The sequence below is a fragment of the Belonocnema kinseyi genome, chromosome 4, assembly GCF_010883055.1.
Source record: "Belonocnema kinseyi isolate 2016_QV_RU_SX_M_011 chromosome 4, B_treatae_v1, whole genome shotgun sequence".
Lineage (NCBI taxonomy): Eukaryota > Metazoa > Arthropoda > Insecta > Hymenoptera > Cynipidae > Belonocnema > Belonocnema kinseyi.
Window position 1 is genome coordinate 52,795,150 of NC_046660.1, and position 26,608 is coordinate 52,821,757.

At 26.3% G+C, this 26,608-nt stretch overlaps 2 protein-coding genes across 5 annotated transcripts in view; one reads left to right on the top strand and one right to left on the bottom strand.

Moving 5' to 3' along the window:
* Positions 1-26,608, bottom strand: part of LOC117171906 — a 432,989-nt gene that overhangs the window by 31,769 nt on the left and 374,612 nt on the right. The window lies entirely within an intron of this gene.
* The window catches only part of LOC117171909, a 136,070-nt gene that overhangs the window by 19,373 nt on the left and 90,089 nt on the right, over positions 1-26,608 (top strand). For 2 of the 4 annotated variants that reach the window (XM_033359558.1, XM_033359563.1), the window contains exon 1: positions 23,722-24,095. The gene's annotated coding sequence lies outside the window, so the exon portion shown is untranslated. Of the gene's footprint in view, positions 1-23,721; positions 24,096-26,608 lie in introns of those variants that run through there. The other 2 variants (XM_033359559.1, XM_033359562.1) reach the window with 2 other exon arrangements.

The following is a 26,608-nucleotide window of genomic DNA, read 5'->3' on the forward strand; positions in this document are numbered from 1 at the left end:
TGTTATCTCGTTCCCTTCCTCCATTTCTCCTCGGACTATCCTACACTTTTCCCCTTTGATCTTATTTTGCTCTCCCCCTAATAGACCCTTAAAATAATCCGTGTAATAAAAAATTGACATTGTTCCAAGAAATTCGAATTCTTAGCTTAAGAAATCAAGTCATTGCTAACAAATTCATCTATTTGTTAGAAAATTAATCTTGTTTGTTGAAAATTCTTCTACTTTTTTAAGGATTTAAGTTTTTTTTTTGAAAATTATTCTTTTTTCGTTAGATTCAACTGGTTGATAATTCGTTCTTCATTCGTTGAAAAATCGTCTCTAAAACTGAAAATTTAACTGTTTCTTTATTGTCAGAAAATTATTCTTGTTTGTTCGAAATTCATCTATTTGTTTCTGGATTGAACTATTTCATTGAAACTTTGTTTATTTAACTGCAAATTTAGCTATTTAATTTTTGAGTGAAGACTATATTTTTAAATTAAAAATTTATTTATTTTGTTAAAAGTTCGTCTTTTAGTAGAAAATGAAACTTATTTGTTTTAAATTCATCCATTTGGTTGAGGATTTAACTATTTAGTTAATAATTTTTCGGACTGATGATTAATTTTCTTCATTGTCAATGTGGCAACTTCATTTTAATTTATAAATTGATCTGTTCTGATTAAAAATTGACATTTAATGTTGCCAATTTGTCTTTTAGGTTGGAAATTTATCCTTTTTGGATAAAAAACTGCTTAGTTGATATAATTAATCTATTTCGGATAAGGATTATTGGCCATTACATGTTTTTTAAAGAATTAACTTTTTTGGATAGAAAATCAAATGCTTGGTTAAAAATTTCTCTACGTGCAGGAAATAATTGTTATTTAAATGAAGATTTATCGTTTTATTTTTGAATTCAACTATTATTCAACTACTTTACTACAAATTCATTAGTTTAAATTAATTGGCTAAAAATGATCTTCTTCTTGTTAAAAAATAGTTTTTTTCAACGGAAAATTTAATTATTCCAGTTTTGGTTGAAAATTAATCTCCCTGAAATTAAAATTAAATTTCTTTTTAAGAATTCTTTTTTTCCTGTTCAAAAGTCAATTTTTTCAAGAAATTAGATTGTAGCTTGGAAACTTAACTATTTAATTGAAAATCCATATATTTGAGTAGGAAATTAATCTTGTTTTCAAAAAGCTGATTGATTTATTTGAACATTAAATTATTTTGTTAAAAATGGTTACAGACTTACCTCTCAAAAACAAAATTCGACTATTTTGTTTAGAAATTCGCGTATTTTGTTGAAAATACTTGTTTTGATAAAAAATTAATCTTTTTGATCGAAAGTTCACCTTTGTAGGTTGAGATATCAGTTCTATCGTAAAAAATAAAACTATTTTTTGAAAGTTTATTTATTTTGTTAAAAATCCATTTTTTATAGCATAAAAATCATCTTTCTTGATTGAAAGATTAACTTTATGCTAAATAATTGTTCCTTTTGACTTAAAAATTTAACTACTTGGTTGAAAATTCGCATTTTTTAAAAACAAGTCAACTATTTTTTTGAATGTTTAATTTTTTTTCTAAAAATTCCCCTTTTTGGAATAGAAATTCATATTTTATGGGCGAAAAATCATCCTTCTCTAAATAATTCGTCTTTATTAGCTTAAAAATTCTACTATTTTGTTGAAAATACATATATTTTGTTAACTATAAGTTTTTTGCTGAAAAATTAATCTTCTTGGTTGAAAATTCTTTTTTTTATGACAAAAATTGAGTTACTTTATAAAAAATTCAACTGATTATAGTGTAATTTTAAAGGTTTAACTGACAAATAGATTAAGTTATTAATTTATTTAAGTCAATTTATTAAACATTTGAACTCTTAAGCTGTTGAAAATTTTTAACTCTGAAACAATTTAAATCAAAATTATTCAATTTTAAAACAAAAGCAGTATGAAATTGAAATAAAATAAGAATTCAATCAATTTAAAATTTCATTTAGTTAGAATTTATATAAAATTTTCATTTATTCAGAAAGAATGATTTTTGATGAATTATAACGTATAAGGTTAATGAAAAATTAAAAAATTGTTTAGTTTGGATATATGGATAAAAACTGTACAATTATTAATTTGCAAAAATTCACGTAAGTATAAGAGATATTTATTTAAAACGAAATATAAATTTGTGAAGATTACAACAGAATTTTAAATAAAAAGAATATCTCGAAATTCCTGTGAAAATTGTAAATGATTTTTCATTTTGAAAAAATTAATTACAAGGGAATATTTTGAACGATTGAAAGAAAAAAAAATGTTGATAAATAAATTAATATAAACTAATTATTAATTTAGAAAAATTTGAGTGAGTTTAGGAGATATATAAAAGTTTTGAGATGGCTGATAAATAATTCAAAACCTGAAAGGATTCAAACTTTATTTTCGTATTTTTGCAGATTTTAAACAAGAACTTTAGAAGGTTTTTAAGCATTTTGAAATCTTCAAAAGAGTAAAAAAAATTAATAAGATTTCCAAACAAAATTAAAAATGATTTTTTATTATGAACAATGAATTTTAAAAGAATATCTTTAAAAACTTGAAAGGATTTTCAAAAATGTGAAAAAAAGATTCTGTAAGATTTAAAGGCTATTTTTTAACTTTAAAGGGTTTTTGGATAATTTTAGAAACATTTTTAATTATTTTCATAAATTTCGAAATCTTGTAAAAATATTAGAAATAATTTGAAGTTTTAACTTATTCGAAAAAGGTTAAAGAAAAATGCAGAGTTTGAAAAAAATTAAGCGTTTTGAGGATTTTAAAAGGTTTAAAAATTATACGCAATTTTATTAAGATACCTTAATGAATTTAAAATCATTAATTAATAATTTGGAAAAATAATTTTACAAGAATATACAAAAAGATTTTAAAATAAGCACAGGTTTTTAAAATAAATATCAATTAGACAATTTTAAACTTTTTTACAACCTAAATTAAAATTAATTTATATTTTATACAATAAATATTCAGTTAAAAAAATTTTAATCGTTTAATTTTTATTGTTTCTGAATTTAATATGATAACTAGGATTGAAAAATCTAGATTCTTTTAACTGTGCAACGTAAAAGATTAAAAATTTTTACAGTTTCACAACTTAACGGCATTTAGTTTAACATTGTTCACTTGAAACGTGTCAAAAGCTTCTATTTTATATGCTTAAATTATTGAGCGTTTTAAGATAAACATTTTTAACGTTATTTTTAAAAGTCGAAAAAATCGAATTTCAATTTTTATATTTTGAAATGAAAACATTTTTATATCAAGAGTTTAAATGTTTCAATCACAATAACCGTCAAAAATGATTTTGAACCGGGAAAATGCTAGATCTTTTTCGGAAGATCCACTCAGATACCGCTAATTTCAGTGAATGACCCGTCGAGAAAAAACGTCTGTCTTGGTTGAAAATTCAACTATTTGATTCAAAAATTCATGTTATTTGTTAAAAATACGTATTGTGCTAGAAAATTAATCTTCTTGTTTAAAAATTTATCTTTTATGGTGAAAAAAACCATATTTTTTGCTTGAAAATGCAACTGTCTTTAAAATTACTTATTTTTCTAGTTTACAAATCCTACTATTTGGTTTAAAATTCCTAAATTTGGTTGAAAACTAATTGTTTTGTAAAAAATGAATCTTCGTATGAAAACATTCTTTTTTTTTAGGCCAAAAATCCAGCTAATAAGTAAAAAATTTAACTACTTTGTTGGAATTTTAATTATTTTGATAAAAATTCGTCTTTTTGGATTAAAAATCAATCTTCGATGTTAGAAAAATCTTCTTTCGTGAATTAAAATTCACCTCTTTCAACTAGAAATAAATTGCATTATCCAAAATTTAACATTTCTGGTTGAAAATTCAACTGTCTTCTAAAAAAATCCTCTTTCTAGCCAATAAAAATAAACTATTTGGCTTAAAAATGCAAAGGCTTAATCTTTTTTTCTCAATTATTTTGGTCCACAATATATAGACATGGATTAAAATTTTATCTTTTCGACCCCCTTAAATGTGATACCTTCTGACTTTAGGGCAGAACCCCTACCACACTTACAGGGGGGGGGGGAGTCCCGTTGTATTTTCTTTCGGCTATACGCTTTCCTGCTTTAAATATCCAGTCAGGAAAATGAACGGTTATGTGACTTTAGCTAGATATTATGTAAATTATAGAGAACATCATGAATTTTATTATTGAAATCAGGATCAACTACATGAGAACAAGTCGCAAACGTGATGTCGCATCGGTGATGTAATCGATCGCAAACTCGGTCATTGGACCCAATGACCACCTGTAGAAAAAGACTATCATAAGAAACCAGCCACACCCTACTGTCCTACACCATTCTGGAATCAGTCCAGTCAGGACATCATGCCCTATATAGGGCATTCCATTAAGTTCCAATTTATCTTCTTCTCGCGAGACAAGATCGTGTTACAGTAATAAACTCGCAACATAATAGAAAAACAGGCTTGGGTTCATTTTATCCTTTCTTCTTTTCTTCAGAAAATAGGAAATCTTGAATAGCTTTAAGTAGTGACTCACCTGGGGTTATTGCTATAGAGATTGATCAGCAGCCTGGGACAGAGCAGTGTTGATGTAAGTTTTTGGTAGCTCGTTGTCTGTTCTTAGATCTTTTTTTCAGACTTTTAAATTAAAAGAGTCGATGCAGAATTTAATGTTTAAAATATTCATAATTAAACAATTCCTAATATCTAGTATAAATTAAGGACGGTACAAAATTTAAATGAAATCTTCTCGCGAGACAAGATCGTGTTACAGTAATAAACTCGCATCACAATAGAAAAACAGGCTTGTGTTCATTATATCGTCTCTTCTTCAGAAAAAAGAAAGTGTTTAATAAGATAAAATCTTCTACAAAAACAAATTTTATGAAATTATATTGACCCTTTAAACGAAAAATCGAGGATACTAATGGGCCCGAGTGGAGAGCTAAGAGTAGTGACACTTTTAGGCTTTTCAATTGGGATGATTGCTAAACAAATTGATCAGCAACCTGGAAGGAGCAGTGTTGTTTGTGGGATTTTGGTCACTCATTACCAGGTTTTATGTATTTTTAGAATTTTAAATAAAAAGACTCGATGCAGAATTTAAGTTTTAAAATATTTCTAAGTAAACAATTCTTAATATCTAATATAAATTAAAAACGGTAAAAAATTTAAGTAAAATCTTCTCGAGAGACAAGATCGTATCACTGTAACAAACTCGCAACATAATAGAAAAACAAGCTTGGGATCATTTTATCCTTTCTTCTTTTCTTCAGAAAAGAGAAAATCTTGAATAAGATGAAATCTTGTAAAACCACGAATTTTATGAAATTATATTGACCTTTTGAACGAAAAAACTAGGATACTAATGGCCCCGAGTGAACAGCTTTAATTAGTGACTCACCTGGGGTTATTACTATAGAGATTGATCAGCAACCTGGGACGGAGCAGTGTTGGTATAAGTTTTTGGTCGCTCTTTGTCTGTTCTTAGATCTTTTTTCAGACTTTTAAATTAAAAGACTTGATTCAGAATTTAAGGTTTAAAATATTCCTAATTAAACAATTCCTAATATCTAGTATAAATTAAAGATGGTACGAAATTTAAATAAAATCTTCTCGCGAGACAAGATTGTATTACAGTAACAAACTCGCAATACAATAGGTAGAAAAACAGGTTTGGGTTCATTAAATCGTCTCTTCTTTTCTTCAGAAAAAAGAAAATCTTTAATAAAATAAAATCTTCTACAAAAACAAATTTTATGAAATTATATTGACCCTTTATACGAAAAACCTAGGACACTAATGGGCGCGAATGAAGAGCTAAGAGTAGTGACACTTTTAGGCTTTTCACTTCGAATGATTACTAGACAAATTGATCAGCAACCTGGGAAGGAGCAGTGATGGTTGTGGGATTTTGGTCACTAATTAATCTTGTAAAAGCACGAATTTTATGAAATTATATTGACCCTTTGAACGAAAAAACTAGGACACTAATGGCCCCGAGTGAAGAGCTTTAAGTAGTGACTCGCCTTGGGTTATTGCTATGGAGATTGATCAGCAAACTGGGACGGAGCAGTATTGGTGTAAGTTTTTGGTCGCTCTTTGTCTGTTTTTGGATATTTATTTTTTCAGACTTTCGGATTAAAAGACTCGATGCAGAATTTAAGGTTTAAAATATTTCTAATTAAACCATTCTTAATATCTGGTATAAATTAAAAACGGTAAAAAATTTAAGTAAAATCTTCTCGCGAGACAAGATCGTATTACTGTAACAAACTCACAACACAATAGAAAAACAGGCTTGGATTCATTATATCCGCTCTTCTTTTCTTCAGAAAAAAAACCATCTTTAACAAGGTAAATTCATCTGCCAACAAAGATTCTATGAAATAATATTGAGACTTGAACAGAAAGACCTAGGTAACTAATGGGACCAAGAAGAGAGCTTTAAGTAGTGACCCTTTTAAGCTTCTCGCCTGAGGTGATTGCTAGAGTGACTGATCAGCATCCTGGGACAAGGTAGAATATTATACTAGAAAAAATTATGAAATTATATTTACTCTTGAAAAAGGCCTAGATAACTAATGGGCCCGAGTGGAGAGCTATAAATGGTGACCCTGTGAAGTGATTGCTAGAGAGATTGATAAGCAACTTGGGTCAGCACAGAGTTGGTTGTAAGTTTTTGGTCGCTCTTTGCCTGTTTTTAGATATTTGTTTCAGACTTTTAAATTAAAAGACTTGGTGTATTATTTTTTATTTAAAGCATTTCTAATTAAACAATTTTTAAAAACCAGTACAAATTAAAAACAGTTCAAAATAAACATAATAAAATCTTCTTCTCGCGAGCTTGGGTTCATTATGTTCTGCCTTCTTTTCTTCAGAAAAGAAATAATCTTAAACAAGGTAGTATATTATACTAAAAAAAGTTATGAAATTATATTTACTTTTTTGAAAAAAAAACATATATAACTAATGAACCCGAGTGGAGAGCTTTAAATGGTGACTCTGTGAAACTTTACACCTAGTGTAATTGCTAGAGAGATTGATCCACAAGCTTTTTCGGTACAGTAGAAAATTAAAACAATAAATTCCTAAATTCAAGCTTTAAACATTTTCAATGTAAAAATATAAAGTTGTCTTTTTTTAATCGAAGATTTTTAAAAATAAATCATTCAAGATTGATAAATATTTGATAGAAAAATTACAGCGCTAGCGCTAGTAGTACGGATTTTTCTGTTTCGATAGGCTTGAACATTAACTGGAAAGGGGGTTAATGATCAAAAATCGCGTAACGGCAAACAACATTCTAATCTACAAACATAAAAAGTTGATCTTCACCAAAAAAAAGTGGGATTACGAACCATATAGTTGAATGTTCAACAAAAAGATTAACTTTTCAGAGAACATTTGAATTTTCAACAAAAAGATAAATTATCAACGAAGAAATCTAATATTTATTACTAACTAGAAACGATTCGGTTTGATATATTATATATAACAGTATATACAACAGATATATATATAACAGTTAAATTTGATCTAAAATGAGAATTTTCAAGAAAATAGTGGATTTTTCAACAAAAAAAGGTTTTCTTATCCAAGCAAGAAAATAAATTTTAATCAAATTTATGAAAATTTAGTCATAAACGAAAAATACTCTACAAACATGTTGAAATGTTAACGAAAAAGGAAAAATATTTGAAAACAATAGTTTTGTGTAATATTGTAAATTATATTATAGTACATAGTAGGTATGCAATTTATATAAAACGAGATGACTTAGAAAAGGATGCACTTAAAAAAAACTAATTAAAATTTTAATATAAAAAAAAAATTCAGTCAAGAAAAAAATTATCAACATGGTTGAAATCTTCAATTGGACAGTATAAATTTACAACAAAAAGGTTAATTTTTTACCAAAGAGTTGACTTTATAATCACAAAGATGATATTTCTACCAAAAAAAGATACATTTTGAAAATGAAAAGATGAATTCCTAGGAATATATTTGAATTTTCTACCATGCATATTTTAGCCAAGAAAGAATAAAAATGTCTAGCAAATTGTTGAATTTGCGAGCCAAAAAGACAAATTTTCTAAAAAACAGTAAAATGTATGACAAAAAAAATTTATTTCGAACAAAAAAGTTAATTTTTAAACAGACAAATTTTTTATTAAAATAATGACTCTTTAGCCAAAAAAATTAATGTTTAAAAATATAGTTTAACTTTTAGTTCAGTAAATCAGTTTTCAACTAAAAAACATACATTATTGAGAAAAATTGTGATGATTAATATTTCTACTGAAAAAATTTCATTTTATGTGCAAAAACAGTTCTATTTGTCAAAAAGAGACAATTGTGAATATACTAGCTGAATCTTTAAAAAAAATACATTCATTTTTAAACCAAAATTTGAAATAACTGACAAAAAAAAAATTTCTGCCAGAAAGGTTATATTTTTAACCAAGAAAGATTTTTCGGTCAAAAGGGAACAAAATGCTAGTCTAATAAATGGTTGAATTATCAACCAAAAAGGGCGAGCTTTAAACCAAAAATATTTACATTTTCTTATTGCGTTATATTAATTTAGCGTGGAGTTCAATATAAAGGCAAGAAAAAGAACTAAAATTAAAAATAAAAAAAAAACGATTTCTTAGAAAAGAATAATTTTTCAGTCAAGAAAGAAAAAAATTAATCAAAATTTTTGAACTTTCATACCAAAAGGAACATTTTTGTGAAATTATTGAATCTTGAACACGGAAATATGTGTTTTTAACAAAAAAGTTCATTTTTGACTAAAGAAGAAAAAAGTTTGAACCAAGATTATTAGTTTTCTGCTAAAAAAGGATAGAATTTTAACAACGAAAAAATCCGGAAAAGACACTTATTCGGATTAAAAAAAAATTAATTTTACCTCACAAATAAATAACTAAATTTCGACAATATAGTTAAAGTTCCAGTCGAAGAGATCAAACTTCAACCGAAATAATACATTTTTAACAAAGTAGTTTAATTTTTAATATCCAAGTAGTTGAATTTTTAATGTAAAGAGAATAATTTTTTACAAAATAGTTCAACTCTTAATCAAAGTGATAAAACTCAGAAGATGAATTTTTAGCTAGAATTGCTTAATTTGCAGTTAGAAAATTATTTCGCAACCAAAAGGAAACTAATTTTTAACCAAAGAGATGAATTTCAGAATAAAATTATGAATCTAAAAATAATACTTTATAAAAAATTGTTCAATCTTGAAGCAAGTAGTTCAATTTTGAACTAGAAAATACGAATTTTTGAATGAATAATGTGATAGTTGACGTTTAACCTAAAAAATATTTAGGTTAAAAATAAAAAAGCAGTTCAATTCATCGAAAGAAGACAAATTTTCTAAAAAGTATATGAATCCTTAATCAAGTTGGTTTAAATTTTTTAAATTTCTTATAGATGTTCTTTTTCGAATTTCAAAATGGTTTAGTCTTAAGTTCAAATGTGAAACATTTTAGAACAATTTCACAATTATATCCTAGCCCACAGCCATAGGCCCATTTTGGAGACTATCCAAGATACTATTTTGCCTAATGATTATATTGAAAACCTTACTTAAATTATTAAACAAAAATGAAAATTAAATTTATTTAAATACTTTTGATTGTTTTGATTTAGTTTTCGTCAGTTTTTAATCGAATTTTTTCAGCTTTAGACATACTCATTTTTAATTTAAATTAAACAATTTTTGATTCACAATATAAATTTAAAACAATGAATTTTCGAATTCAAGCTTTGAAAAACATAAGATTATACAACTAGGCACTGAAAATTACATAATTTTTATTAGAAAATATTCTGCAATATTGAGCATGTCAAGTTCATTTAAAAAAAAAAACGAATTAATGCCTTTCAATTATTTCAAACATTGTAATCATATATTTCAATCTTGTTTTGTATCCACATTAAAATTTTAAATATCAATGTAATATCATTAAATTATCTGCCTTTTAATTAAAAATGTTGAAAAATGGTGTTCCATTACAAATTCTTGCGTTTGAATGTTTTTTAAAATAGTTCAATTACAAAGGTTCAAAATTAAAAATTTTATTTTGGGAACTTAGTGAAAATTGTCTTATTAATTTTGGTATTAAATAGTCATTTTCTTACGTAACAAATTAAAATTCTGTTATTTTAAAATATTTGACTTCAAAAAATTCCAATGAGTTTTTAATTGCAATGTATCAAATTTTAATAGCTTCAAATAACAAATTATTTAAATTCAAGACTTTTTAATTTTTGATTATTCAAATTTTAAATGCTTTTATTAATAAATGCCAAAATTTGAATTCCTTTCTAATGAAATTGTTCAATTTCCAAATTCCCAGTCTTGTATTTTTCAATTGTGAAAGCTTCTAATTAAAAATGCTTTAATTTTAAACACTTTCAATTTTCAGATATTCAATTTCAATGGTTTTTATTTAAAAATTAAATAGTTTCAATACAATATAATTAATTCTTTTAAAAATTTGTTTTAACCTTATATTAAAAAATGTGTTCCATAATGTATTTTTAAATAGCTTATATTTTCAATATAAGAAAATAGGAATCCGAACACTTGAACGCGCGCTGCGCGCTTTAATATTTATTGTTATTTTAGAATTAAATAAATATTTCTTGAGAGTTAAAGAAACAATAGATTTTTCTAATCCTAGAGCAAATTCTAAGTTCAATTATTATAATTTTATTACGCTTATGTGTGCACATTCGGCTTGAGATAAGAAGTCATTCTTGAGTTTATCTGTATTTTGATTTATGCGATGAAACAGGCTTTTCATTACCATGAATAATAGATACACAAAGTACACTTCCGTATTATTTTCAGTAATTTTGTTATCTATTAATATAGGTTAATGCGAAGATAATAACTTTAAAAACGTAAATAACTTGTCATTAAGAGACCTCTACTACTCAGTCTCACTTGTTTAAACAATTTATATTCACAGTCACGTTGTTGTTTTCTTCTATTGTCAAAATAAGAAAAATCCGATTAAAATTTTTAAATAAACTTAACGATTGTTGAAATAATATTGCGTTTTACATCATACTCTTTATCTTGTGTGTTTAACGTCGAATTTTTCATAAACGGAATAAAAGAATAATACAATAAAATATTACAGATAAAAATTTGACATTTATTTCTCTATGCTAAACAAAAAAAAATTATTTACGACGCTTAAAAATGAATTTTTAATCCAATAAGATGATTTTTCAACACAGCAGTTGCATATACAACTAAAAAACATTATTTTCAAAGAAAATAGTACAACTTTCTAAAAACCAAATTTTAACTTATTAACAGTCAAGCTTTCTATAAAAAAGACGAATTTTCCAGTAGACAGTTTTCAAGCCGAAAGACAAAATTTTAACAAACAATTATTTTTTATTCAAGAAAGCAATAAGTTAGTCCAATATGTTGAACTTTTAAGCTCAATTGAACTTTCAAGAGAAAAACAAAATTCGCAATTACAAATTTGTAATGCAGTTAAATTTACGTTTACAAAAATTACTTTTACAAACAAAAAAATTTTCAAAGAAAAAAGAATTTTTAAAGTTCATCGTAATTGTTCAAATTTCTAGACAAAAGAGGAATTTTCTGTAAAATGTTTCAAATTTGAACAAAAATGTTCATTTTTACCCAAAATACAGTAAATTTATAACTAAGAATATTATTTTTCCACTTAAAAAACACTAATTTTTAACTTAGTAGATAAATTTGTAACAAAAAATATAAAAGTAAAATTTACAATTTTACAAAAAATATATCTTAAATCTAACAAAATATTTAATTTTTGACAAAACAGTTAAGTTTTTGACTTTCAACAATAAAAGATAAATTTTTCATCGAAAATGAAGCATTTTAAACAACGCAGATGATTCTTTGACCACAATAATTACTTTTCAAAAAAATAGTTCAATCTCTAATAAAATAATTAAATATTCGTCCAAATATTGAACTCTGAACCAAATTATTATTTTTTAACTTAGAGAGATCAACTTTTAACCAAAATTCGCGAATAGTAAAACTCCTGAATTATAAAAATCTTAAATGATACAATTTCCCAATAATAAAATTTCCGAATATGAACATTTCTGAATATTAAATTCCTGAATAAAAAAAATTCCTGATAATAAAATTCCCGAATGATAAAATTTCCGCATTAGAAAGTTCGCGAAAATATAAACCCCGAATTGCAATATTCCCAAATAATAAAATTCCTTAATTATAAAAATCTTGAATAATACAGTTTCCGAGTAAAAAAATGTCAGAATTCGAGAATTCCTGAATATTAAATTAACAAATAATAAAATTTCTGAATTAGAAAATTTCCAAATAATAAGATTCCCGAATTAGAAAATTCCCGAAAATAAGAGTCCCAAAATTAAAAATTTCCAAACAATAAAACTGCTGCATTAGAAAATTCTTAAATAATAAGATTGTCGAATAATAAATTATCTGATAATAAATTATCAAATTCCCAAATAATAAAATTCCTGAATTAGGAAATTTTCAAATAATAAAATTCCCGAATTGGAAAGTTCCCGAAAAAAGATTCCTGAAATGAAATATTCCCGAATAATAAAATTCATTAATTATAAAATTCTTGAATAATGAAATTTTCAAATAGTAAAATTCCCAGATTAGAAAATTCCCGAATAATAAAATTTCCAAATTGGAAAGTTCCCGAAAATACAATCCCCGAATTGCAATATTCCCGAATAACAAAATTCCTGAATTATAAAAATCTTGAATAATAAAATTTCCGAGTAAAAAATGTCAGAATTTGAGAATTCCTGAATATTAAATTAACAAATAATAAAATGTCTGAATTAGAAAATTTCCAAATAATAAGATTCCCGAATTAGAAAATTCCCGAAAAAAAGAGTCCCAAAATTAAAAATTTCCAAAAAATAAAACTGCTGCATTAGAAAATTCGTAAATAATAAGATTGTCGAATAATAAGATTCCCGAATATGAAAGTTCCTGAAAAATAAAAATCCCAAATAATAAAATTTACGAAGAATGAGAATCCCGAATTCGAAAATTTTCAAATAGTAAAATTTCAGGATAATAAGATTCCCGAATCGGAAAATTCCAAAATAATAAAAATCCCAAATCATAAAATTCCCGATATGGAAAGTTCCCGAAAATAAAATTCCTAAATTGGAAAGTTCCTAACTAATTATATTCCCGAATAAAAAAGTTCCTGAATTAAAAAATTTTCGAATAATAAAATTTTCAAACAGTTTTTAATGTTCCCGAATAATAAAATTCCTGAATTGCAAAATTCCTAAGTAATAAAATTCCCGAATAATGAAATTCCTGATTTGGAAAATTTCAAAATAATAAGATTCCTGAATTATAATATTTTTTTAAATATTTCTGAATAGCGAAAATCCTGAATAATAGTATTACCAAATCAAGAAATTTTGCAATACTAAAATTCCCGAGGGTGTATAATATCAAGAATAACAAAATTCCCGAATAATGAAATTCCCGACTTTTAAAATATCCGAAACCGAACATTCCTGAATTGAAGCAACTAAAATTTTTCTAGAAATATTATTATTATTAGTCTTATGAAATATAATGAGTGTTAATGTTAAGAGTTTCTAAAATTATTGTTTAAATTTTAAATAACTTTGAAAATAATTTTTTGTTATTAAAGTATTTTATTTTCTTATTTTTAATAAATAAATACAAATTTATAAAAAAATGTAATTATTTTAATTAGGAAAATTTAGAATTCAAGAATTTTTTAGTTTGGATATTTTATAATTCGTTAGTGAAGAGTGGTCCTAAGTCGGCACTGTAGGTTAAGCCGACACCCTCGTGTTTCTCAGAGATGGCGCGCGTGTCGTCTTAACCTTTAGTTGGCTCTTTACAGCGTGAGTGCGGTATACATTTTTCATGCAAACAAAATTACATTTTTTCCATTCTTATGAAGTAGCTACAATTGTTTAAATATTTTTAAAAGCCTGATCAATAGCATCCGTCGCTTTCTTTTTCTGTGTGCTTTTGCCTGATGAGGTTGATTTTTTATTCGAATTTGTTGGTCCTGAGTCGGCACTTTTTTCTTGTTGCTTTTGTTATTTGTTTGTTATTTTGTTTTGTTTTACTTCCGTATCACTCGTATCTTCTTAATTTTTCCTTTAGTTTAGTTGTGTTTTGAATTCATGCTGCTTGTCTCAGGTAGGTGTCCTTTTTTGTGTTTTCGTATTTACAATATTTTACTTGTTTTTTTTATTGTTGTAAATGGCTTAGATTCGAACATTTTCTCATAAACTTACATAACCAGTCCTTTTTCTGTCAATTTAGCGGAAAAAATATGTGTCAATGCACGAACAGGGGGTGCCGACTTAGGACCACCTTTTTTAGAAATAGCAAAAATCTACTTTTTCACTTCGCCCTACATTGTAACAGAAAAAATTACTCCACACTGCTCTGAACGACACAGAATTTTAGATAAAAGATCGCGGTACTTGACCATAAACATGAAAGCACCATTAAACCCTGTTTCCCCTCTATTTTAGACAAAAACTCTTATTGTGCCGAATTAGGACCACTCTCCCCTAATATAATAATTTATTTATAATTTATTTTTTGGCATTTTTTAGTCGTCTCTAGAATTTCTCACTTTTCTCTGACTTTCCCTGACTATCTCTGACCCAAAAAGTTTTTTTGATTACCAGGTTTTCCCTGCCCTCCGTCACCCTGTTCCACATTGGTATAAAAATCCTTGTATTGAAAGCACTTTTTTTAAATAGGAAAATCTGGTATACGTTTAAGGAATGATCTGATCGCGTAATCAAGGTAAGACCGACAGCGGGTTCTTCGGTGCTAATTAAGTGGTTTAGTCATAATTAGCAGATAACACCCAAGAGGCATGCCTGTCACGTACATAATTGCCACGGAAGAGGCATAAATTGACCCCTAAGGTATTTAAGTCTAAATAGAGTACGAATTAAACCGATGTAGAAACAAATTTTCTGTTTGCAAAAAATAAAATAGGTGAGCCATCGATTTATTTAGGTATACATTACTTTGTTCAATTTTGAACATTTAAAATTGGAAATTTTTTATTGAAGTTATTAATTGTTCATATAAGTACTTCCGGTTGATTGTTCATTTTTCCTAATCAATCGAAGTGATTTCAAAAGATTTGAATGATTTTACAAATGAAGAAATTCGAACATATTTTAAATATTTCTAATTTCGAACAGAGATTTTTTTTTAATAATTACACTTCTAGAAAAGGGATTTTTTAAACATTTTATTCTCCAAAATCGGACTTGAAGTTATTTCCAGAAGCTCCAGATCCATGTAAAAAAATCTCCGTCCAAAGTCAGAATTATCTTGGTTTACAACATTTTCTCTTCTAATTTGGAAATTTTCTATACTGAAATTTTCACAATTGTCCAAATTATATTTCTTTACTGAAATTCCCTGTTCCAAACTCAAAATTATAATATCCTTTGACAATCTTAGCATAAAAGTCAAAATTATAACTATTGACAGGAATTTCCTGTCCCAGTTGTTAAAATTATACTTATTTACAGAAATTAATTGGTTTAAACTTAAAATTATATTACTTAACTCAAATATCCTGATCTATACTAAAAATCATTATTCTTTACGGATATTCCTTGTTCAAATGTCCAAATCATAAATATTTTCTGAAATTCTTTTCCCTTATTAGAAAATTAAATTTAGTTATTAAAATTCCATGTTTTAAACTTAAAATTATTATTCTTTCTACAAATTTTTATCCAAAGCTTAAAACTATAATTCTTATAGAACATTCCACGTCCCGATTTCCAAAATCATATTTCTTTACTGAAATTCACTGTTTGCAAATAAGATTGATAATTTTTCACAAAATTCTTTGTTTAAATGTCAAAATTATAACTTTTTACTGGAATTCCCTGGCCCAATTGTCAAAATTATATCTTTTTACTGGAATTCCCTGTCCCAATTGTCGAAATTATACTTCTTTAGTGAAATTCTTTGTTTCAAACTCAAAATTAAGTTTCTTTACTAAAATTAACTGTACGAAGCTTAAAATAATAATTTTTTTTCTCAAATGTCCTGTCCTAAACTTAAAATTATAATAGTTTTACAAAATATTCTGTACAAAAGTCAAAATTGCATCTCGTTAAAGAAATTCCCATTTTCAAACTCAAAATTATAATAGTTTTATAAAATTTATGAACTTGATAAAAATTTCCTGTTCAAGAGGCAAAATAATAATTCCATTCAAGAAGTCCCTGTCCCAAGCTCAAAATTACAATAATTCAAAAAAAATTCTAACCGAAAGTTATAAATACATATAATAATAATAATAATAATAATAATAATAATAATAATAATAATAATAATAATTCTTATTATTATAAAAACATTTCAGTGTTGAAATGTTGTCACAGGCTTATACTGCCCAACATGTCGAAGGCATTTTTGGTTAGAGATGGATTTTTATTTGATCATTTTTGCACGGGGCTGTCCCAGTATATATCATCAGTCACGGACGCATTTTTATAATGCAATCAAGTGATCTGATGAAAGTAGTCGGCCCAGACATATTGGACAAAGCCTGGTTTTACCCCATCATTGACGGACTGGGTTGCAGTCAAGTACACGATGGAGGGACCTACAGCTTAAGGTGGGTTCCGAACCACCAGAATCTCGGTAAAGGTACATTGAAAAATTTCCAGAGGTACCGGCTCAGGGATCGAACCCAAAGTCCCAAAGTCAAAATTATGTTCCTTTACTGAAATTCCCGGTCGCAAGCTCTAAAAAAATACTTTTAGAAAATGTTTTATCCTAAAATTATAATTACATATTGTTCACGGAAAGTCCCTGCCACAATTGTCAAAATACTGTTGAAATAACCGTGTCATTAGCTTAAAAATATAATCATTTTACAAAAAATATTGTCCAAAGTCAAAATTTATTTCTTGACTGAAATTCGCTCTTCTAAGCTTGAAATTACAATACTTTAAACAAATTTGCTCTCCTTAAGTCACAATTATATATTATTTACAGAGAGTCGCTGTTCTAAGCTCAAAATTACAATACCTTTAGAAAATTTCCTACCCTTGAACTATAATTATAAATTTTTACGGGAATTCTCTGTCCCAATTGTCGAAATTAGGCTTCTTCGTCGAAATCCCTGTCCCATGCTCAAAATTATAATACTTTTAGAAAATGTTTTTATTCAAATTAATTATTATGTTTCCTCACCGAAATTCTATACCTCAGACTCAAAATTAAAATAATGTTAGAAAATTCGCTGTACCAAAGTCATAATTATAATTCTTCACAAATCTCCATGTTCAAAGGTCAAAATTATAGTTCTGCAATGAAAATCTCTGTCCCAATTGTACAAATTATGCTTTTCTACCGAAATTACATGTCCCAAGTTGAAAATTATAAAACCTTCAAAAATTTTCTGTACCAAAGTCAAAATTATAACTCTTCACAAAATTCCCTGTTCAAAAATGAAAATCATAATTCTTTAGGAAAACTCTCTGTCCCAATAGTCCAAATTATCTTTTCTTTACCGAAATTTCTTGTCCTAAGCTGGAAATTAAATTATTTTCAGAAAATATTCTGTTTGAAAGTCAAAATTTTTTTTACCGAAATCCCGTCTCAAATTTTTCATTATAATTCTTTTAGAGATCTCTATATCGTAGTTATTATTGTAAATCTTTACGAAATTCCGTATTCAAAATTCAAAATTATATTTCTGCATTGGACATCCCTGTTCAAAGTAAAAATTATGTTTCCTGATTAGAATTCCTTACATAAAATTAAAAATTATAATTGTTTTAGAAAATTCTATGTATCAAAGTCATAATTATCATTCTTCACGAAATTCCCTGTTCAAAAATCTAAATTATAGTTCTGCATGTAAAATCTCGGTCCCAATTGACAAAATTATGCTTTCCTACCGAAATTCCCTGCCTAAAACCAGACATTATAATACTTTCAGAAAATTCCCTGTAACAAAGTCATAATTATAATTCTTTGCGAAACTGCCAGTTCAAAGTTCAAAATTATAATTCTTTTAGAAAAGTCTTCGCACAGAAAAAACAGGAGATAAACTTTGCATCGATTTCCGACGAATGATTCTCTGCAGAAAAACTTAACTTCACAGAATGAACTTTACACAAATATCGGTTAAAATTTCTTTTGATTTCCCATGTCAAATACATGTTTTCCGTAACACGCGAACTTGGCTCAACAAAACTTTATCGCTCTAAAAAATTTCCTGCAACAAATTTTATTCTTAGTTTTGTCTGTGCGTACCAAAGTCATAATTATAAGTCCTAACGAAATTCCCTGTTCAGGAGATATAATTCTTTCTGCAACTCTCGATTCCAACCAAGCTCAAAATTTTTACAGCTTTAGAACATTTTCTGTCTCAAAGTTATGATTATAATTCTTTACGAAATTCCCTGTTGTAAATACAAAATTATAATCCTGTCAGGAACACTGTGCCCTAATTATCATAATTATATTTCTGTATTGAAATTTTCTGTCCCAGCCTTTAAATAATAATACTTTTAGCAAATGCCCTGCCTCAAACTCAAAATTATAAAACTTTGAAGAAATTTTCTGTCCCAAACTCAAAATTATAATTCTTTACAGTAATTCCCTGTCTTTAACTCAAATTTAAATTCATGTCTTTACTGAAAGTTAATGTTAAAAATTCTTTCAAATTAAATTTATCCGCAAACTTTATGCATCTATAAATAAATGCAATATAGTACAAAATATGTTTTTCTGTATTTAAGTATCTTTCTGAATATATGATGCAAAATTTTGGAGTATTCGTTACTACTATGAATATTGCATATAAATTAATTGCAATCAATGCATGGATTTTTTCAGGGCCACTTTACGCGACCTTAATTTGAACTCTAAATACATAATTAAGTACATTTATTAATCTCACACATTTACATGAATCGTAAAAAAGAGTCATCATGGACCCCGTAATTTTGTTATGATCGCATAAATCAGCATCTTTCTTTTTCAGAGCGATTAAGCTGTGTCCTCTTGTAAGTGTCGATCAGTTAATCGAAAAGCTGTTACAAAAAAGAATCTTCTTTAAATTTTTAAATACTAAAGAGATTGTAGTCAAATTTTAATTTGAAAGATCTTGTTTCAGATTAACTACGATTTTCTGCAGGAGTTGATAGAGATGATCATTTTATTAAAAATTAAAAATTTAAATAATCAGGTTGGCCATTTTCAACGAGAAAAAAAATCCGTTTTTTCCTGATTCGCAAAAGTTGTTCACGGTCATCGAAGTAAAATACTTCGAACTCTGAAAACGAAAAATTTTTTCATTTGAATTTGGTTGGAAAATTTAAATCATAAATATAATTTTTAGAGCTCTAATTTAAATAAAAACGCATTTAAATGAAGATTTTAAACATAAATCTGTTTCTTTCCTTTTCCAATTCAGAAAAAAAATAAAAATTTTGTTTTATAAAATTTATAACCAAACTCTGATCCCTTCCAACTCAATAAAAATGATAAAAATAATAAGGGTTTTTTTTCTAATACAGAAAAAATTTAATTTTCTAGAATTTTCTACTTCCAATTCGATTTAAATTATTAAAATACAGAAATGTACCCCTATTAATTCAGGAAAAAATTAATTCAAAATGTTCTCCTTTCCATGTCAAACAAAATTTTTGAAAAAGGTGCCACTCGTCCAATCTAGAAAAAATTTCGAATCCACACATCCTCCCTTCCAACTCAATGCAAAATTTTTTTTCTAATTAACCTATTCTAATTAAAAAAAAAAGATTTAAAATAAAAAGTCGCCCCCTGAAGCTCAAAAGATAGAAATTAACAAGCAAAATTGGCTTCATGCACTTCAGCAAAAAATTGAGAACGAAAGTTTTCTTTTTTCGATCTCCATAAACAAGTGAAAAATATACACTTTCCTCAATAAGAATATTGAAGATAAAAAAATTATCCTCTTCCAATTTCAAAAAACAATGAAGAACCAAAATTGTATCCCTCAGAACTCAATAAATATATGAAAAATAAAGACATTTTCCTTTTTTTATTTTAAAAGAAAAATTCATCCCTCAAGCCCAATAAATAATTTATTTAAAAAGAGGTCGTTTCCGCATAAAGCAGCATGAATTCATACTTTCCAACTCAATATAAGTAAAAGAAAAAAAGAGCCAATGCTTAGATATATATTTTTTAAAACTAAAATATGTTCTCTTCCCGCTCAATAAAAATAGTAAAAATAAAAAGTCAATCTTCTTCCAATTTAAAAAATATTGAACACCAAAATTTTCTCCTTTCTAACTCGATAAATACCTCAAAAATATATAATGCCCCTCTTCCAATTAGAAGAACAAATAAATAACTAAAGGCCTTCAGTTCAAAAAACTCAGCTTCGTAAAATATTGATAGATATGTCAAAATTACTCTTTATTTAATTAAAAATAATTGATTCTAGAGAGTCAAATAGAATATTTTAGAATTAAAAAATATATGGATAGGATTCAAAATTTAATAAAGGCGTTTAATTACAAATCTATTAATATACAATTATTTTTCATTTGATGATTTTTTTTAAAGTTTCAATAGGACGTTTAAATTTTGAACGAAAAACCTATTAATTTGGTTAATTTTTAACAGATTCAGATGTCATAATCGTCTTGCAGGAATAATTATTATTTAATTCTTAAAATGCAAAAAAATACAGTTAAAAATAAAGACGCAAAATAGTAAATTTTTAAAGTAGAAGATTCACAATTGAAAAAGTTAACAATGACCGTCTAATATTGACAATCTAGTCTGGCCCAAATCTGGCGCTGTTCAGCCTTCCACAACTTTAAAACTTCTAGGTGTCAATTAGTCAAACTTTTTCACTATTATTTAATAATCAAAAAAGGGTAAAAAATTATTCAAAATCGGAAACTAATATTGACTGTGACTGCTTGTCCTGAACAATTAGGGGAGTTGTAAAAGGGAATGGACTAGTCCCGACAATTCGGGACAAGTATTTCAGATTACGAAAAATAATTGACCACTTATTCCTAATTTAAGGTCACAAGGCACTTCGATTAATATTATTAAAATGAATCCAGATTTGACTGACTGATTTGGCCCATATTTGGCGCTGGTCAGCTTTCCATAATATGAGAATTTATGTGTCAATTAGTGAAATTTTTTTATTATTTTTGAAAAAATCTCAGAGACTCTAAAATTACTTTAAATAAAATATTAAAACTGTTAAAATAATCTTTCATAACATAACAATGCCAGAGTGTAAATCAGTAAATTAGTCTTCACTATTTTAAAAAAATTGGCAGGGTCCCTAAAATTATAAAAAATAAAAATTCATTAAATAAATTTTTTCTTATTTGCTTGAGGGCCTAGTCTGCTCAGACCAGGCAGTAATCAGCCTTCAAGAACATGAATATTACTCAGTGTCAATCTTGAAAATTTCCTCTGTGCACGTTGAAAAAATAAACAGGATATTCAAAAAGATAAAAAAAATATACTATAAAAACTGTTATTTTTCAGTTATATCTAGTTCCTAGAATTTTTTCAATATCAATTAACACCTTTTAACCGTCCATTAAAGAATTAACAGAATAATTATTCTTATAGATCAAAATAAATTTTATTAAAATATAAGATACCATGTTTAAAAAAATAATATAAGTAATTTTAATGTATCTAGGGAATGAGTGATGCTTTTTGTATTTGGAAAGGAATTTTAATATTCGGTAGTCTAGTATAGTGGTAGCGTGCGCTGTTTAATTCTATTCACAGCGCTTGCAAATTTTGCACGAATTTATTTTTCTTGCGATAAATTTAATAAATTTAATATATTTTAATAATAAGATTTTTCTTTGTAGTTTTGCTAACAATTTTGGATACCGGGGTTCTACAGGAAAATAAAATATTTTTCAGCAATTTATTCATTATTCCTATTCTTATATTATTTACTATTTGTTTATCATATACAGGGTGACCGTTTTAATCAAAGAATAAAATTCCCGGTTATTTCCCGGTTTTTTCTGGTGCGCAAATATTTTTCGCAGTCAATAAAATGTAAAAAATCTAAATATAAAGCTATACAGTAAAAGTACAAGTAATACAAAATAAACAACTAACTAAAGCATTCAAAGTGGAACTCTTAAATTTTTAACTTTTAAAATATAAGTTTATAAGTTTTTGAATTCAAAAATTCTCTATTGAATTGTTCAATAATTTACGCGTATAAACTGGAAGGTAATAAACCTTTTCAATTGAATAATTTTAATTATAATCAATTTAATCTGCAACATTCAGAATTTTAAACATTCAAAAATTATAGAGTTCAAATATTTAGATTAAGTTCGAAAAATATAAATCCAGCTTAACATTTTTAATACTCGAAATTAAAGAATAAATCAATCAAAGAATAAATTATAATTTAAATTACTTTCTTTTTGAATAGTTTAAGCATCCTTGAAAAACTTGAAAATTGTATTTAAAAATCTTGAGAAATCTAGAAGTAATTTTAAATATTTTCAAATTTAGCTTTATTTTCGAAATTTTTTAAAAACTTCTCAATAACTTTAAAAATTAATCGAATTTGTCTTACAAATTTCAGAAAATCCTGCGAACGAAAAAATATCCTTAAACTTTAGATTTCTAAATAACAATTGAACACTTATTATGTTTAGAAATAATTAGAATAATTTTAAGAGATATTTAGAAGTTTGAAAAAGATAAAAAATTAATTTAGAACTTGAATTAATTTCAAATAATTTTAATAAAGTGTGTTTATCGTCAACATTTGGTAATAGGTAACAAAATTTCAGTGCAAATACTCACAAACTAATTTGAAACAAAATGTAGATTTTTGCAGTTTACAAAAAATGTAGAGGCTTTTTGAGATTTGTGAAAGGCTCCAAACAAATAAAAACGTTTTCTGAAAAATCCTAGGACAATTGAAAATGATTCTTCGTTTTGGAAAATTATTTTAATAGAATATTCAAAAAGATTTTAAGAGAATTCCAATATTATTAAAAACGACTCAGGAAGAATTTGAGGATTTTTTTTAATTTTTAAGATTTTCCAAAAATTTGACGAAAATTTTTATTTAGCTTAAAATATGTTCAGAAGTTCTGAATTTTTTTTCAAACACTTCGTATAAATTACTTGATATCATTTAAAGTTTTTAATTAATTTCACATTCTTTCAAAACTTCTAAATATCTCTTAAGCTTACGAAAATTTTCCTAAAAAATAATACCTGTTAAATTATTATTTATACATCAAAATTCAACAATTTTGCTTATAAATTAATCATTTTATCAAGTAGAATAATAAAAATTGTACGTTAAGATGTTAAGAGCTTTTCCAAATTTTAATAATTCAAAGCTTTCTATGTCAAACATTTATGTTTCAAATTGTTTACTTTTAAATATGTGGTTTCAATTTACTCGCTTTAAATAAAAATTGAAATATTCTTGAATATTAACTAATTCTTTTTGTCTTAATTAAAAATTTTAAATTGAATGGGTTAAAAATGGAATATTTTAGACGTAAACAATATTTTTAATTCAATAAATGCCTTTGATTACGAGTTAATTACGAATCTGGAGATTCTTTAACTTTCCACGGATTTAGAATCATTCCATCAAATCAATTATGCATTATAAACTGAATGATATCATAATTTAAAAAGATATCAATTCAACTAATTATTTAAGAAAATTTTAAAATCGAATTTGGACAGATTTCTCTTCAGAGTTTTCCCGTTTTCCAGGTCCAGCGGCCACACTGAATATATCATGTACAATTAATTTAGTTATTTTTAATTTATTCACCTCTGACTGGAGTATTTTTTGATCTTGAAAAAGTGTTACAGCTCTGGGCAGCCCCTCACAAGGCTGTCTGATTTACGACAAATTAGAGTCTAGCTGGTCTAATCTCGGGCTGGCCAGCGCCAGAAGAGTTTTGGACTAGGTAAGTGCCTAAATATATTTTTCTTCTAAAAATGTATCAAATTCCCGATCAAAAAATAAAATCCTGTTTTTATTCGGTTAAACACCCCGCAAATGTCAAAAAAGAGAATCTGAACGAAAGTTGACTTAGAATTTTCTTGTAAATATTCATTCAACGTAAGCTTAAATTCAAGAATGACATACCAGATTCTCCCAGTAATCGATCTGCGATCCAGAGCACGATTCCATCGGCGCTTTGAAATCCTAGCGAGCACTCACGTTGGATTCCAAACATCGATACGATTGGATCGAAAATAGTGATCAAGATTCCAACGAATCTTGGTGTTTTTTCTTCAGACTTTCAGTAATCGGCTAGAATTTCTCCACTTGCTAGAAATTTCATCTCAGCAGTCTTTACTTCCATATTGGCCATTAATTGATTAAGACGATTAAGACAACCTTGTCACGATCGTTCCCCGTCGCTTTTTCATACCAATATTCTTTCTAATTAAATTTGTATTCATCAAAATAATTGTAATACTTTCTACGAAATTTAATTTCTTATTAGAAAATATTTATTCACAACGATTCCTAAAAACGCGGTCCAGCGGAAGTGGATTACGGCAGGTTATATCGAATTACACTAGAGATCCGATATAACAGCAGTTTCGGGTGTTTGCTCGCATTGGCCTTGATTTTAATTCGGTACCCTCAAAACGTAAACGTTCAGGGCCGCCTGAAATGTTTCCGATTGCAATTCATAATATTGCGCAACATACTCGACTGAGCACTCGCGCTCTGCGGTTCCCGTAGACCCTAGATTACCACTATCTACAAAATTACTCTAAATTACCCAATATTACTCTAAACTGCATACGATTCCTCTTGATTACATCATGTTATGGTAGATTACTTCGCCTAAACTAGATTCTCAAGAATTTTTTATTGAAAAGGCATCTATTTTTTTTAAATTATTGAATTTTCTACAAAATAGTTAAATTTTCAAACAATAAGATTAATTTTCTACAGAAAAAACCCGCATTTTTAAAGAAGTGAACCATTTGCAATCAAAAAGATAGTTTTTTAACCGACTTGATAGACATTTACCTAAGAAAGATAAATTGAGCACCAAAAATTGAATAGTTGAATTCTTCGTTAAAAAACAATAATTTTTATTTGAAAGCCAACAAATTTTAAACACAGTAGTTAAACTGAAATCCAAGAAGAAAAATTTTCCACTAAAATGATATATCTTTAAATGAAATACTTAAATTTTAAGTTAAAAATAAATTATCAAACATAAAACAATGATTTTTTAACAAAATAATTGATTTTGCAATCCAAAAGATGAATTTTTAATAGAATTATGAATTTTCAGAAAATTGAAAATTGATTGAATCTTTTACAAAATAGAATAACTTTTGAAAAAAGGCAATAAAGTGACAAATATTTCCACAAAATATATTTTATTACTGAATGCTAAACATTTTTATTTAACAAAAAGGACAAACTTCCAGAAAAATTCTTGAATCCTTAACCGATTTTTATCAACAAAACAGTTGTATTTTTAATGAAAAACATGAATTTTTAACCAAGAAAATTAATTTTATAGCGAAAAAAGTATTAGAATTTGTAACGTACTAACCAAAAATTTTGACTGACAATATTAATTTTCTACCAGAAAAGACGAATTTTCAAAGAAATATATGAATTTGTGAAAAAAAAGTTAATTGTCAACGAATAATTGATTTTTCAGTCAAAAACATTAGTTTTCAACAAAAAACATAAGTTTTCAATCGAAAAGAATAGTCTTCTATCCAAAAATTAATTTCAAACAAAAAACGACAACTTTTAAACAAAATTGTTTAATAAAGTCCAAATAAAAGGACTTTTGACTTGAGTGAAGAAACTTCACCTGCAATATTTAAATTTTCAGTTAGCAACACAATTTTTAACCAAAAAAACAATAATTCATTTTAATTTTTCACCAAAAGAGATGAATTCTGAACAAAAAATGTAATAGTTAATGTTTCCACCAAAGAATTTTTAATTTTTATTGAAAATGATTTTTAATTATACCAAAAATTGAATTTTCAACAAAAGAGTTGACTTTTCAACCAAAAAGGATACTTTTTAGTCAAATTGTTTAATTTTGCAAAAGTTAGATTAATTTTCAACCAAAAACATAAATTTTAAACCAAAAAGATCATTGTTTTATGGAGAAAGACCACTTTTCGATAAAATCCATACATTTTAGACTAAATAGTTTAATCTTAAACTGAGAAAGATCAAGATTTAACCAAAGATGACGCAGTTCTATTTTTATTAAAAAAATTAATTTTTTGACGAGATAATAATTTTTTTGAAAAAGACGAATTTTTTATCAAATTCTTTAATTTTATAACAAAGCAGTGGAATTTTCAAGAAAAAAAGAATTTTTCACAATATTACAAAAATATTATGAAATAAATAAATTTTTTAATGACAAAGATAAATTGTATGCTGTATGTATACAACAAATTATTAATATTATAT